The following is a 12,161-nucleotide window of genomic DNA, read 5'->3' as shown; positions in this document are numbered from 1 at the left end:
TTGAAGATCATTTTAAATCTGTGTCGTCTTGTTCCTTTTACAAGTGGGAACAGTTTGTCCCTATCTACTCCCTATCTAGTCTGCTCATGATTTTGAAAACTTCTGTCAGATCGCCTCTCATCCTTTTTCTTGCCCAGAATGGTCCCACTTTCTTTGCCTATACCATTTGGTGTTGGTATGCCTGAAATGTCATTAGGGTGTGATTTGATGTAGAACTTTTCACAACCAGCAGCTGAACCAAAGCTCATTACAGCCAATGGGGTTTTTTTGAAGTGTAGTTACTGATTTAATGTAGGACAGCCTGCAGACAGCCAGTGACTGCACAGCAAGCTCCCAGAAGCACTTTCTGCTGGGGATCTGCTGTTATGGAACTACACGCATCTGACTTGCACCAATCTCCCACATCCTCTGCAGCTCATCTGCAGCCATTCTGTAATCTTCATCATCTAATCATACCCAGGTTAGCTCATCTTTCGACTGCCCTCTGCCTTGTCTCGAAACAGCAATGTGAGAATAACCAGATAATCTGTGTTTTACTGGTGTTAACTAAGGGATTAATGTTGGCCAGGATACAAGGAATAACTCTCCTGCTCTGCTTCTGCATCCACTGGGTGAACGGATCTGAGATGATGGCAAGAAATATTTGTTGTTCTGTATTGTGCTGTTTCTAATGGAAGCTGGGATATTAATATTGTAACTCAGTCAAGAATGCAATATAGAGTCATGGAGATGTACATCACAGAAACAGACTCTCCAATTCAACTTGACCATGCCAACCTGAATTAATGCAGTCCCATTTGCCAGCATTTGGCCCATATCCCTCTAAATCCTTCCTATTCATATACCCACCCAGCTGCCTTTTAAATGTTTTTCAGAGGAACCTCAATTATATGGCATTCAAGTATCCGAATTTCGGATTATCGGACAAGATCGCAAGATTCCGAAGCTTGGCTAAACTATGTTATCCAGCATTCGATTATCTAAACAAAATATCCACCCATGTCGTTTGGATAACCAAGGTTCCTCTGTATTTTTACCAACCTCCATCATTTCCTCTAGCGGTTCATTCCATATTCACACCACCCTCTATATGAAAATGTTGACCCATAGGTTCTTCTTAAATCTTTCCCCTCTCACCTTAAACCTATGTTCTCTAGTTTTCAACTCCCCCTTCCAGGGGAAAAGACCTTTATCTATTCACCCTACCCATGCCCCTTATGATTTTATAAATCTTTCTAAGGTCACCTCTCAGCTTCCGACGCTCCAGGGAAAACAGCCCCAGCCTATTCAGCCTTTCCCTACAGCTCAAACCCTCCAACCCTGGCAATATCCTTGTAAATCTTTTATGAACCCTTTTGAGTTTCACTACGTAATATGTAATGAATAAATATTTCTAGATCATAAAAGATAGGTTGTTAACAAAAGGAAATGGTGTTTAGTCAATAGTGTTTTAGTTCAATCAATTGAAACAGTAAAAGTTTTGAAATGTGAACTCTTTGCTAGTCATTCTTTCAGTTATGAACTCTAAGTTAGAAATAATCTTTAAAAGTTAATGGTCTCTCCAGACATAACAAAACAAAAAGGGAACCTTAAGTGTCCCATTGTCACTTCATCTGGAAATCTCCAGGGTTTGGATCTCTGTTCTTCCTAATAGCTATTAATGACTTAGACCTTGAAGTACATGGCATGATTTCAAAATATATAGACAACTCAAAAATTTGAAGTGTTGTGAACTGTGAGGAGGAAGATGCACAACTTAACATGAAGGCAGATTGATTGTTGAAATGGCCAGACTGTGGAATGAATGGGGATTATTGATGCTTTCCAAGATGCTGTTGTATTGGTGAACAATTTGAACAGAAAAGGACTCTGTTGTGCTTTATGTGATCCAGCCAGATCTGGCACTGAATATGAAACCAGCTGTCACCATTATTTTGCAAGTCTGCATCTCTTGGGGTCAAGAGTAGTTATGAAGATTATACCCAGCAAAACTGCTGAGATGAGAGAGGGGAATGCTCTTATTGGGAACTCAGGATCACACATGAGGTTGACTACATCAGTTGCTACAGTAATATTGTGGTGAAGAGAGAGGCAAAGGCCAAGACAGTTAGAATTTTGAGTGTGGTCATTAGTGAATATGAGGAATAGGTTTTCCTAGCGGGGGGGTACAGAAGGAGGTACAGCTGGAATTTTGGAGGGGAGAGTGGGTGCTGAGTAAACCATGTAACTGATCAAAGATGGCTTTCTTTGCGATTCATATGTTGAGAGGAGTGGGGACGGATGAGACAGTAAAGTCAAGGGGGTGGCCAGGAATCTGGGTCAGAGAAATCACTAAAACTGAGATTCAGGACAAGCAAGGAAACTTCTAGAAAGACCACTGTTCCTCACATATAATTGCTACTTTTCAGTATGAATTACTAACACATAAGAAAAAGCATATCAACCTATATTTTCATTCCTGGAATTGACAAAATCAGTGTGTTTGAAAAGAAAGGGCCAGCCCACAACAAAGCATTAAACTTGGCAGTGATTACATTGAGACTGGGTCAAACCCACTCCTGATCTTGGACAGCCCAGTGCCCTAATAGATAAAGTATGGGCCTCCTCAACCAGGGATTGTGGTTCCAGTCCCACCTGGGGTGAAGCAAAATTTGGTCAAGAAGCAAAAAAACTCCCTTCTCTTGACATTGTCACATTCTGTGAAGTGAGGGAACTTACTGATCAAACGATCTGGCAGTTCCCATTCAGCCCCTTCTCATTTGCTTTCCAGTGACACAAACCAATGTAATACTTCTCTCATGCTGAGTACCATCACAATCTCACCTCCATTTCCCAGGCAAATCCTGTCCCTAACACTGCTGTCTTCAGTTTATCCAACACCTCAGAACAACCACTACTTTGAAATGTCAACTGATTATGTGTAAAATTGAATTGAGAGATTTATGACAAGAAGGATATTAAGGAATATGGAATCAAGTGGGTGAATGGGGTTAATATACACATCAGCCAGAATCTGAATGAACAGTGGAATAGGCTTGAGGGGTTGAACAACTAACATCATTGGGAAGAGTCAAAAAGTATGGCACTGGAAAGTACAGCAGATCAAGCAGCATCCAGGGAGCAGGAGAATGAACATTTTGGGCAAAAGCCCTTCATCTGGAATCCTGATGCCCGAAACATCAATTCTTCTGCTCCTTGGATGCTGCCTGGCCTGCTGTGCTTTTCCAGCGCCACACTTTTCAACTCGTATCTCCAGCATCTGCAGTCCTCACTTTCTCCATCATTGGTAGGAGACAAACAACACTGTTCTGTAGGCTGTAATTGAGTGGAAACATGTTATTGTGTTGTAGCTCAAGAAGTAATGGTCATGTCAATGAAGGCCAAGAATTTAACAAGCTCTGTTCAGTCAAAGTAATTAGAATCAGAATTATAGAATAATAATAAATCACAGAATAGAAAGACATGTTGTGCCAACAGTGTACCCTCCCACCACTAGGTATGCCGATTTGGGAGGACTCTCTATTTATCTATATCCTGCTCTCAAACCCACCATTCAATGGTATTTAGGTGAGTCTGAGTAGCTGAGGCATGAGAATCTTAATCCTCATCTGGGTGTGAGCAATCCAGGTTAATCCAACACAGAGACTGAACCAAAAACAAAGAACTCTGGATGCTGGAAATCTGAAAGAAAAACATAAATTACTGGAAAAACTCAGCCAGTCTGTCTGCCTCTGTGGAGCACCAAGAATACATCCCCCCCCCCCCCCCCAACATCTGCATTCCTTAGGAACTGTTACCTCTGTGACTCCCTCTTTGGGTCCACACTCACTACCAACTCTCCCTCCACACCTGGCACCTTCCCTTGCTGCCATAAGAAGTGCAAAACCTGCACCCACACCTCCCCCATCACCTCAGTACAAGGCCCTAAAGGATCATTCCAAATCTAGCAACCTCATTTATCCGGTGCTGTCAATGTGGTCTCCTCTATATCAGAGAGACCAAGTGCAAACTTGCGAAGTGGTTCATAGAACATAGAACATAGAAAAGTACAGCACAGAACAGAACAGGCCCTTTGGCCCACGATGTTGTGCCGAGGTTTAATCCTAATGTAAAATATAATAACTTAACCTACACACCCCTCAACTCACTGTTCTCCATTTGCCTGTCCAGAAGTCGCTTAAAAGTCTCTAATGACTCTGCTTCCACCACTACCACTAGCAATGCATTCCATGCATTCATGGGCGGCCTGGTGGTTAGCACTGCTGCCTCACAGCACCAGAGACCCGGGTTCAATTCCCACCTCTGGCAACTGACTGTGTGGAGTTTGCATATTCTCCCCCTGTCTGTGCGGGTTTCCTCCGGGTGCTCCGGTTTCCTCCACAGTCCAAAAATGTGCAGGTTAGGTGAATTGGCCATGCTAAATTGCCCATAGTGTTAGGTGCAGGGGTAAACGTAGGGGAATGGGTTGCGCTTCGGCGGGTTGGTGTGGACTTGTTGGGCCGAAGGGCCTTTTTCCACACTGTAAGTAATCTAATCATAACTCTCTGCGTAAAGAACCTACCTCTGACATCTCCTCTATACCTTTCCCCTAATATCTTAAAACTTTGACCCCTTGTACCCATCAGTCCTGCCCTGGGGAAAAGTCTCTGGCTATTGACTATCTATTCCTCTCATTATCTTGTATACCTCGATCAGATGTCCTCTCTTCCTCCTTCTCTCCAGAGAGAAAAGTCCAAGCTTTTTCAACCTTTCTTCATAAGGCACGCCCTCCAGTCCAGTCAGCATCCTGGTAAACCTTCTTTGCACCCTCTCCAAAGCCTCTGTATCTTTCCTATAGTAGGGCGACCAGAACTGAATACAGCATTCCAAGTGTGGCCTCACCAGGGATTTGTAGAGCTGTAGCAAAACCTCGCAGCTCTTAAACATGATTCCCCCTGTTCGTGAAAGCCAAAATACCATATGCTTTCTTAACAACTTTGGGGGATCTATGTACTTCCACACCCAGATCCCTCTGTTCCTGCACACTATCAAGAATCCTGTCTTTAATCCTACATTCAGCATTCGAGTTTGACATTCCAAAATTCATTACTTCGCATTTATTCAGCTTGAACTCCATCTGCCATTTCTCAGACCAGCTCTGCATCCTGTCTATGTCGCGCTGCAGCCTGCAATAGCCCTCGATACTATCGACGACACTTCCAACCTTTGTGTCATCTGCAAATTTACTAACCCACCCCTCAACCTCCTCGTCCAAGTCATTTATAAAAACTACAAAGAGCAGAACCCAAGAACAGAGCCCTGCGGGACCCCACTTAACACTGACCTCCAGGCAGAATACTTTCCATCTACAAGCACTCTCTGCCTTCTGTCAGCCAACCAATTTTGAATCCAGATAGCGAAATCTCCCTGTAACCCACATTTCCTGACTTTATGAATGAGCCTACCATGAGGAACCTTATCAAATGCCTTGCTGAAGTCCATATACACCACATCCACCGCTCGACCTGTCTTGTCACCTCCTCAAAGAACTCAATAAGACTTGTGAGGCATGACCTGCCCCTCACAAAGCCATGCTGACTGCCTTTAATCACACTATGCTTTGCCAAATAGTCATGGATTCTATCCCTCAGAATTCTTTCCAAAGCTTTGCTGACCACAGATGTAAGACTGACTGGTCTGTAATTGCCAGGGATTTCCCTATGACCCTTCTTGAAAAGGGGAATAACATTCGCGTCCTTCCAATCTTACGGTACTCCCGTGGAGAGACAGGAGACAAGGATCTTCGCCAGTGGCTTAGCAACCTCCTTTCTCGCTTCCCGGAGCAGCCTAGGATAAATCTGGTCTGGCTCGAGGGACTTATCAATCCAAAATTTCCAGCACATCAATTTCATCAATCATGATCTGGTCAAGCCTGTATCCCAGCTCCTCAAAGTTCTCATTCACAACAAAGTCCCTTTCCTTGAGAAAACTGAAGCAAAATACTTATTCAGGGCTTCCCCAATCTGCTCAGACTCCACGCACAAGTTTCCTACGCTATCCCTGATCGTCCCTACCTTCTCCCTGATCATTCTCTTATTCCTCACGTATGAGTAAAATGCCTTGGGTTCTCCCTAATCCTACCTGCCAAGCCTTTTTCATGCCCCCTCCTGGTTCTCCTCAGTCCACTTCTGAGCTCCTTTCTAGCAAGCCTATAATCATCTAAAGCTGTGCTAGATCCCTGCTTCCTCAACCTTATGTAAGCTGCCTTCTTCCTTTTGACGAGAAGCTCCTCTGTTCTTGTCATCCAAGGTTCTTTAATCTTACCCCTTCTTAACTGTCTCAGAGGAATAAATGCGTGCATCACTCGCAACAACTGCTCCTTAAACAGTCTCCACATGTCTGCTGTGTCCTTTCTGTGGAACAATTGCTCCCAGTCTGTACTTCCCAACCCCTGTCTCATAGCATCATAATTTTCTTTTCCCCAATGAAATATCTTCCCTCAGTAATTGCTCCTTTCCCTCTCTAAGGCTATGTTAAATGTTAGGCAATTGTGATCACTGTCATCAAAGTGTTCTCCCACCGTGAGATCTGACACCTGTCCTGGCTAGTTGCAGAGCACCAAATCCAAAATGGCCTCTCCCCTCGTCGGTCTGTCTACATCCTGAGTAAGGAAATCCTCCTGAACACATCTGATAAAAACGGCTCCATCCAAACTATCTGCACTTACTGGGAAAGTCGAAATCAACCATAACTACAACCCTGCTACCTCTGCATTTTTCCAGAATCTGCCCACCTATGCGTTCTTCAATCTCTCTATTAGGTGGTCTGTAGAAAACCCCTAAGGCGGTGGCTGCTCCCTTACTGTTCCTAACGTCCACCCATACTGACTCAGCAGACACACATTCCTCAACAACCTTGTTTCTGTAGCTGTGATGCACTCTTTGATTAGCAATGCTACACCCCCTCCTCGTTTTCCATCCTCCCTGTTCTTTTTAAATGTTCTAAACCCTGGAACATCAAACAACCATTCCTGCCCCTGTGAGACCCACTTCTCCATTATGGCCACAACATCGTATCCCCAAGTACTGATACATGCTCTAAGTTCGTCACTCTTATTTCTGACACTCCTTGCATTGAAGCAGACACACTTTAACCAATCCCTTTGTTTCATCACATGAGAAACCATCCCGATAGATTCACTACATCCTATCACTGCCCCATCTGCAACTGTTCCCCCCCTCTGATTCCCACCCCCCTGCCAATCTAGTTTAACCTTCCCGAATCACACGAGCAAATCTCCCACCCAGGAAATTTGTGCCCCTCCAGTTCAGGTGTAACCCATCCTTCATATACAGGCCCCACCTTCCCCAGAAGGTATCCCAATGGTCTAGGTATCTGAAGCTCTCCCTCCTGCACTAGCCTCGCAGCCACGTGTTAAGCTGCATTCGCTGTCTGTTCCTCACCTCACTATCTCGTGGCACCAGTTACAATCCTGAGATCATTACTCTACGCATCCTGCTCTTCAGCTTCCAACCTAACTCTCTGTAGTCACTTTTCAGATCCTCAATCCCTTTCCTGGCTATATCATTGGTGCCAATATGTACCACAATTTCTGGCTGCTCACCCTCCCCCGTCAGAATCCTGTAAACCCAATCGGCGACATCCCAGACCCTGGCACCAGGGAGGCAATATACCTTCCAGGAGTTCCATTCCTGACCACAAAATCTCCTGTCAGTCCGTCTAACAATTGAGTCCCCTACCACTAGCACTTTTCTATTCTCCCCCCTTCCCTTCTGAGCCACAGTGCCAGAGACCTGACAACGATGGCTTTCCCCTAGTAGGCTGTCCCCACCGGCAGTATCCAAAATGGTATACTTATTGCTGAGGGGAACGGCCCCAGGAGATTCCTGCTCTGACCGTTGGTTCCCTTTCCTCCCGCTGACTGTACCTTCATCCAGAAATCTCTAGTCTGTATGCACCAACCAACCACACCTTCCTGTGGCCAACCACTGCAACTCCCTCTCCCACTCCCGAGGACATATCCATTCTGGGCCTCCTCCACCGCCTACACAAGGCCACCCACAAACTGCAGGAGATACACTTCATCTTCCACTTCAGAAGCCAACAACCACACGGCGTGAACATTAAATTCACCAGTTTCCAAATCTCCCTTTCCCCTCCAACCCATCCCAGATCCAACCCTCAGACTTAGATCTGTCCTCTTCACCTGATCTACCTGTCCATCTTCCTTCCCATCTATCCACTCCACACTTCTCAAAAACGTATCGCCATTACCTCCAGCCTTTGCCCACCTATACCCATCCCACCAACCTTTCCCCTAGCTCCCCCCCCCCCCCATTTATCTCACAGCCTCCTTCCCCCTCCCCAGACCTGAAGAAGGGTTATGCCCAAAATGTCGACTTTCTTGCTCCTCAGATGCTGCCTGACCTGCTGTGCTTTTTCCAGGACCACACTTTATCAACTCAGCATTTATGGAGACAAAGCAGAATTAACATTTCAGCTCAAGTAACCTTTCTTCAGAACTGTGGTTTATAACCAAGTTGTTTTTAAATGTGATGAGAGTTTCTACCTTGATCACCCTTTCAGACAGTGAATTCCAAACCTTCAACACCCTCTGGGTGAAACAGTTACCTAACATCCCTCTAATCCTCTATAAATTACTCTAAATCTCTGTTCCCTGGTTGTTGACCTCTCTGCTCAGGGAAATAAGATTGAAACAATCCTGTTAGCTATCTATGTCATTTCCACCCCATTAACCCATCCCATTCATATCCCATTAATGCTCCCTAAGGCCCTAGCTTTGAACTCATTTTCTCTAGTTTCTCTCCAATTTCCCCTCATTCCCTCTGAGCTCACCTTATCCATGAGACTCACTTATTATTCCCTCAGTCCTACTCTCACAAAACTACTGATCATCGACCTTCCCTTCCTACTTCCAATGTTGGCAGATAATATTCACAATTGTCTCTCCTTATATATGGTCCTTTACTTCTTTAAACCTGTTATCTCCTAATACAGTAAGCCCAATCGTTAAACTCACTGTTCTTGTAAACTACTGTACCTTTCCTCTCCAAAACCTTTAAATGTATTGCTGCCTCCCAGATTCTGAATCGTGTCAGAGGTTCAGGTAAGAGGCAAGGAGAGTGATCAAAGACAGTGGTGGGATTAGGCAAGTGGCTGACAGAAAGGGTTCACTCCCTCAGTCACAGGATCAGTTTCTGAATCACATTCACTATCCAAGAACAGGTTACATAGTTCCTCCTTACTGCACCCTGCCTTTCTGTGATGCACACTCCGTATTCCTCTCTCCTTTGTCTCATCCCTCCTGCATACATTCTTTCCAATGACTTTCCCTCATACTCTTTCCATCCCTCTAGTGCAGACCTGGGCATTTTATGGCCCGCGGGCCATATCCGGCCCTTTGGTCTTTCCTGTCCGGCCCGCATGAGGTGAATCTTAAATTAGAACATAAATGAAAAAGTATTTACGCTGTGCACGCAATATAATGGAGTTGCTTTTGTTTTGAAAACAATGTTTTTTTTTATTTACGTATGGATGCACATGCATGTGTATGTGCTTGCGTGAACAGCTAAAACTGATGCTTGCTGGCGAGCCCTCAAAATGTCAGCTCATGCCAAGACAAGTTATGTCATATCCCACAAAATCGCCAGCAACAGTAAACCATTTTCTGATGGAGAGTTTATTAAGGAGTGCTTGTTGGACTCTGCAGAACTAATATGCCCAGAGAAAAAGGAGGCATTTAAGAATGTGTCCCTCTCCTGATGCACTGTAATGAGAAGGACTGGGGACATTGTGAGAAATCTGGAGCTTCAGCTGCAGCACAGACTGGTGAACTTTGACTTTTTTTCCTTGGCTATGGATGAGAGCTGCGACATACGTGACACAGCCCAGCTACTCATCTTTGTACGTGGGATAACTACGGACTTTAAAATCAGGGAGGAGCTGGCAGTCTTGCAGTCAATGAAAGGAACAACAACTGGTAAAGATTTGTTCACAGAGGTAAATGCATGTTTGGACACGTTGGGACTAAAATGGGACAAGCTGGCGGGTGTGACAAAGGATGGTTGTCCACATCTAATGTGAAAAAATGTTGGACTCTTAAAGAGAATGCAGGATATAGTGACAGAAGTTAACCCTGAACAGAAATCAGTATTTTTGCATTGTATTATACATCAGGAAGTGTTGTGTAAGTCAGTGTTAAAAATTAACCATGTGGTTGACGCTGTAACTAAAATAGTTAACTTCATCAGAGCAAGGGCTTTGAATCACAGGCAGTTTGTTGCACTCTTGGAGGAAAATGAGACTGAACATCGTGACATAGGCTACCACACAGCTGTCAGGTGGCTCAGCCTGGGCAAAATGCTGAAAAGTGTACAGGACCTGAGAGAAGAGATTCAAGATTTGTGTGTGAAGAAAGGGAATGGCATTCCACAACTTTCAGAGGCAGACTGGATTGCAGACCTTGGTTTTGCTGTTGATGTGACTGCACTTATGAATGAACTAAATGTGAAACTGCAGTGCAAGGGCCTTTTTGTGCATGAAATGTAAACTTGGTGAAGGCTTTTATGAGAAAGTTGCAGCTTCTCTCAAGCCAAATGGAGGACAACATTCTCACCCATTTGCCAACACTGAAGGAAGCCGCACCTTCAGCTGATCACCTCCACGGGTACTCATCTATATTAGAAGCACTGCATGGTGAATTTCCAAGGCAATTTCAAGACTTTAAAATGGTTGAGAATGAAATGCACACAATTTTTTTTCCCCATTTACATGCAATGTGGAGAATGCACCTAGTGATATTCAGCTTGAACTCATGGACCTGCAGTCTGACACACTTCTGGCAGAGTACTTTAGGTCAGTCTCACTGCTTGATTTTTACTCTTCCCTCAAAGAGGAGAACTTTCCACACATGAGGAGGCATGTTCAGAAGATTCTAGTCCTCTTTGGATCTCCTATATATGCGAACAGACATTCTCAGTGAAGTTCAACAAATCCAAATACAGATCCTCTATCACTGATGATCACCTCTCAGCTTTCCTTTCCATATCCACCTCAGACATTCAACCAGATTTCAGTGCAATTGTTCAAGTTCAAAACAGACTGGATTTTTCTCACTAAACAAGTAAAATGAACTGAAAAACATCAAAAGCACTTATTGCTTTTTGTATAGAGTTGTTTGTTGTTTGTAATACTGAACAACAATGAAACAACTTTTCATTATTGGTTTGTGAGATTTCCATGTTAAAAATAAAATGAAATACGAAATTATTGGTTTTAATGTTTATTTCTTCTATATTTGACCTACTTCACAATGTCATATCTTTATTGTAACAGAATATTCTTTTGATTATAAGTTTCAGTGCAAAACTATATAATTTAGTACTTTTTACAATGGGAGAAAATTAATACTGAGCAGAATTATGTTCAACTTATTGTTTGTTCGGCCCTCCAACACTACTCAGGTTTCTCATGTGGCCCCTTGGAAGAATTAATTGCCCCCCTGCTCGAGTGTGTCTACCTCCAAGATCCCCTACCTGCCATGCTCCTGTCTCCTGAGCATATGCTGATTTCATCACTGAATACCATTGCAGACTTGGTTGCTGTGTCTTCGTCTTCTGATCTGCTGTCAAACATTTCCAAGGATACAACTACCACAGTAATGTCAGTTTGAAAGCCTCCAAGGATAAATAATGCTATTGCCATACTAGAAAACTCCGTGAAATTGAGACAGCAGTCAGTAAGGTTTTATTCAGATGGGACAATGACAAGTTTAAATCTCCACCTGATCTGCTGCTCAAAGTCACCTCCATTTCCCCGGTCAGTTTCCCAAGTTTCAGGAAATTCATGTTGCTCCAGAAATATTTGGATTGACTGTGAGAGACGTCAATCAGAGAGCCCACCCACTCTGCACATTGTCTCCTCTTCCTCTTCCAGAGCTGGTTCACTTCCTATAGGGACTGAAAACCAAGTGAGGAGATGGTGAGTGAAGGAGCAGCTTTTATACAAATTGTATCCCATAATATCCACACCAATCTTCAGGCAGTCTGACTATCCTCTGGGCAGTCAGGGGTGGAAATGTCCCTTATGCTGTGTGAGAAGATCCAGCTGAGAGAGCTGCTTACTCGGTGCTTTGTGCTGAA

The 12,161-nt window shown here is 44.0% G+C and overlaps 1 long non-coding RNA gene across 1 annotated transcript in view; it reads right to left on the bottom strand.

The window, feature by feature from the left end:
- LOC148141037 (uncharacterized) overlaps nt 1-11,888 on the bottom strand; it is a 34,772-nt gene extending 22,884 nt beyond the window's left edge. The window contains exon 1 of the long non-coding RNA XR_015753118.1: nt 11,556-11,888. This is a non-coding gene — a long non-coding RNA (uncharacterized LOC148141037). The remainder of the gene's footprint in view (nt 1-11,555) is intronic.
- Nucleotides 11,889-12,161: the final 273 nt, after the last annotated feature.

Source organism: Chiloscyllium plagiosum, unplaced genomic scaffold (assembly GCF_037043375.1).
Source record: "Chiloscyllium plagiosum isolate Xiang-an unplaced genomic scaffold, Cpla_swu_hap1 HiC_scaffold_35, whole genome shotgun sequence".
Classification (NCBI taxonomy): domain Eukaryota; kingdom Metazoa; phylum Chordata; class Chondrichthyes; order Orectolobiformes; family Hemiscylliidae; genus Chiloscyllium; species Chiloscyllium plagiosum.
This window is presented reverse-complemented; position numbering and strand designations above follow the sequence as displayed.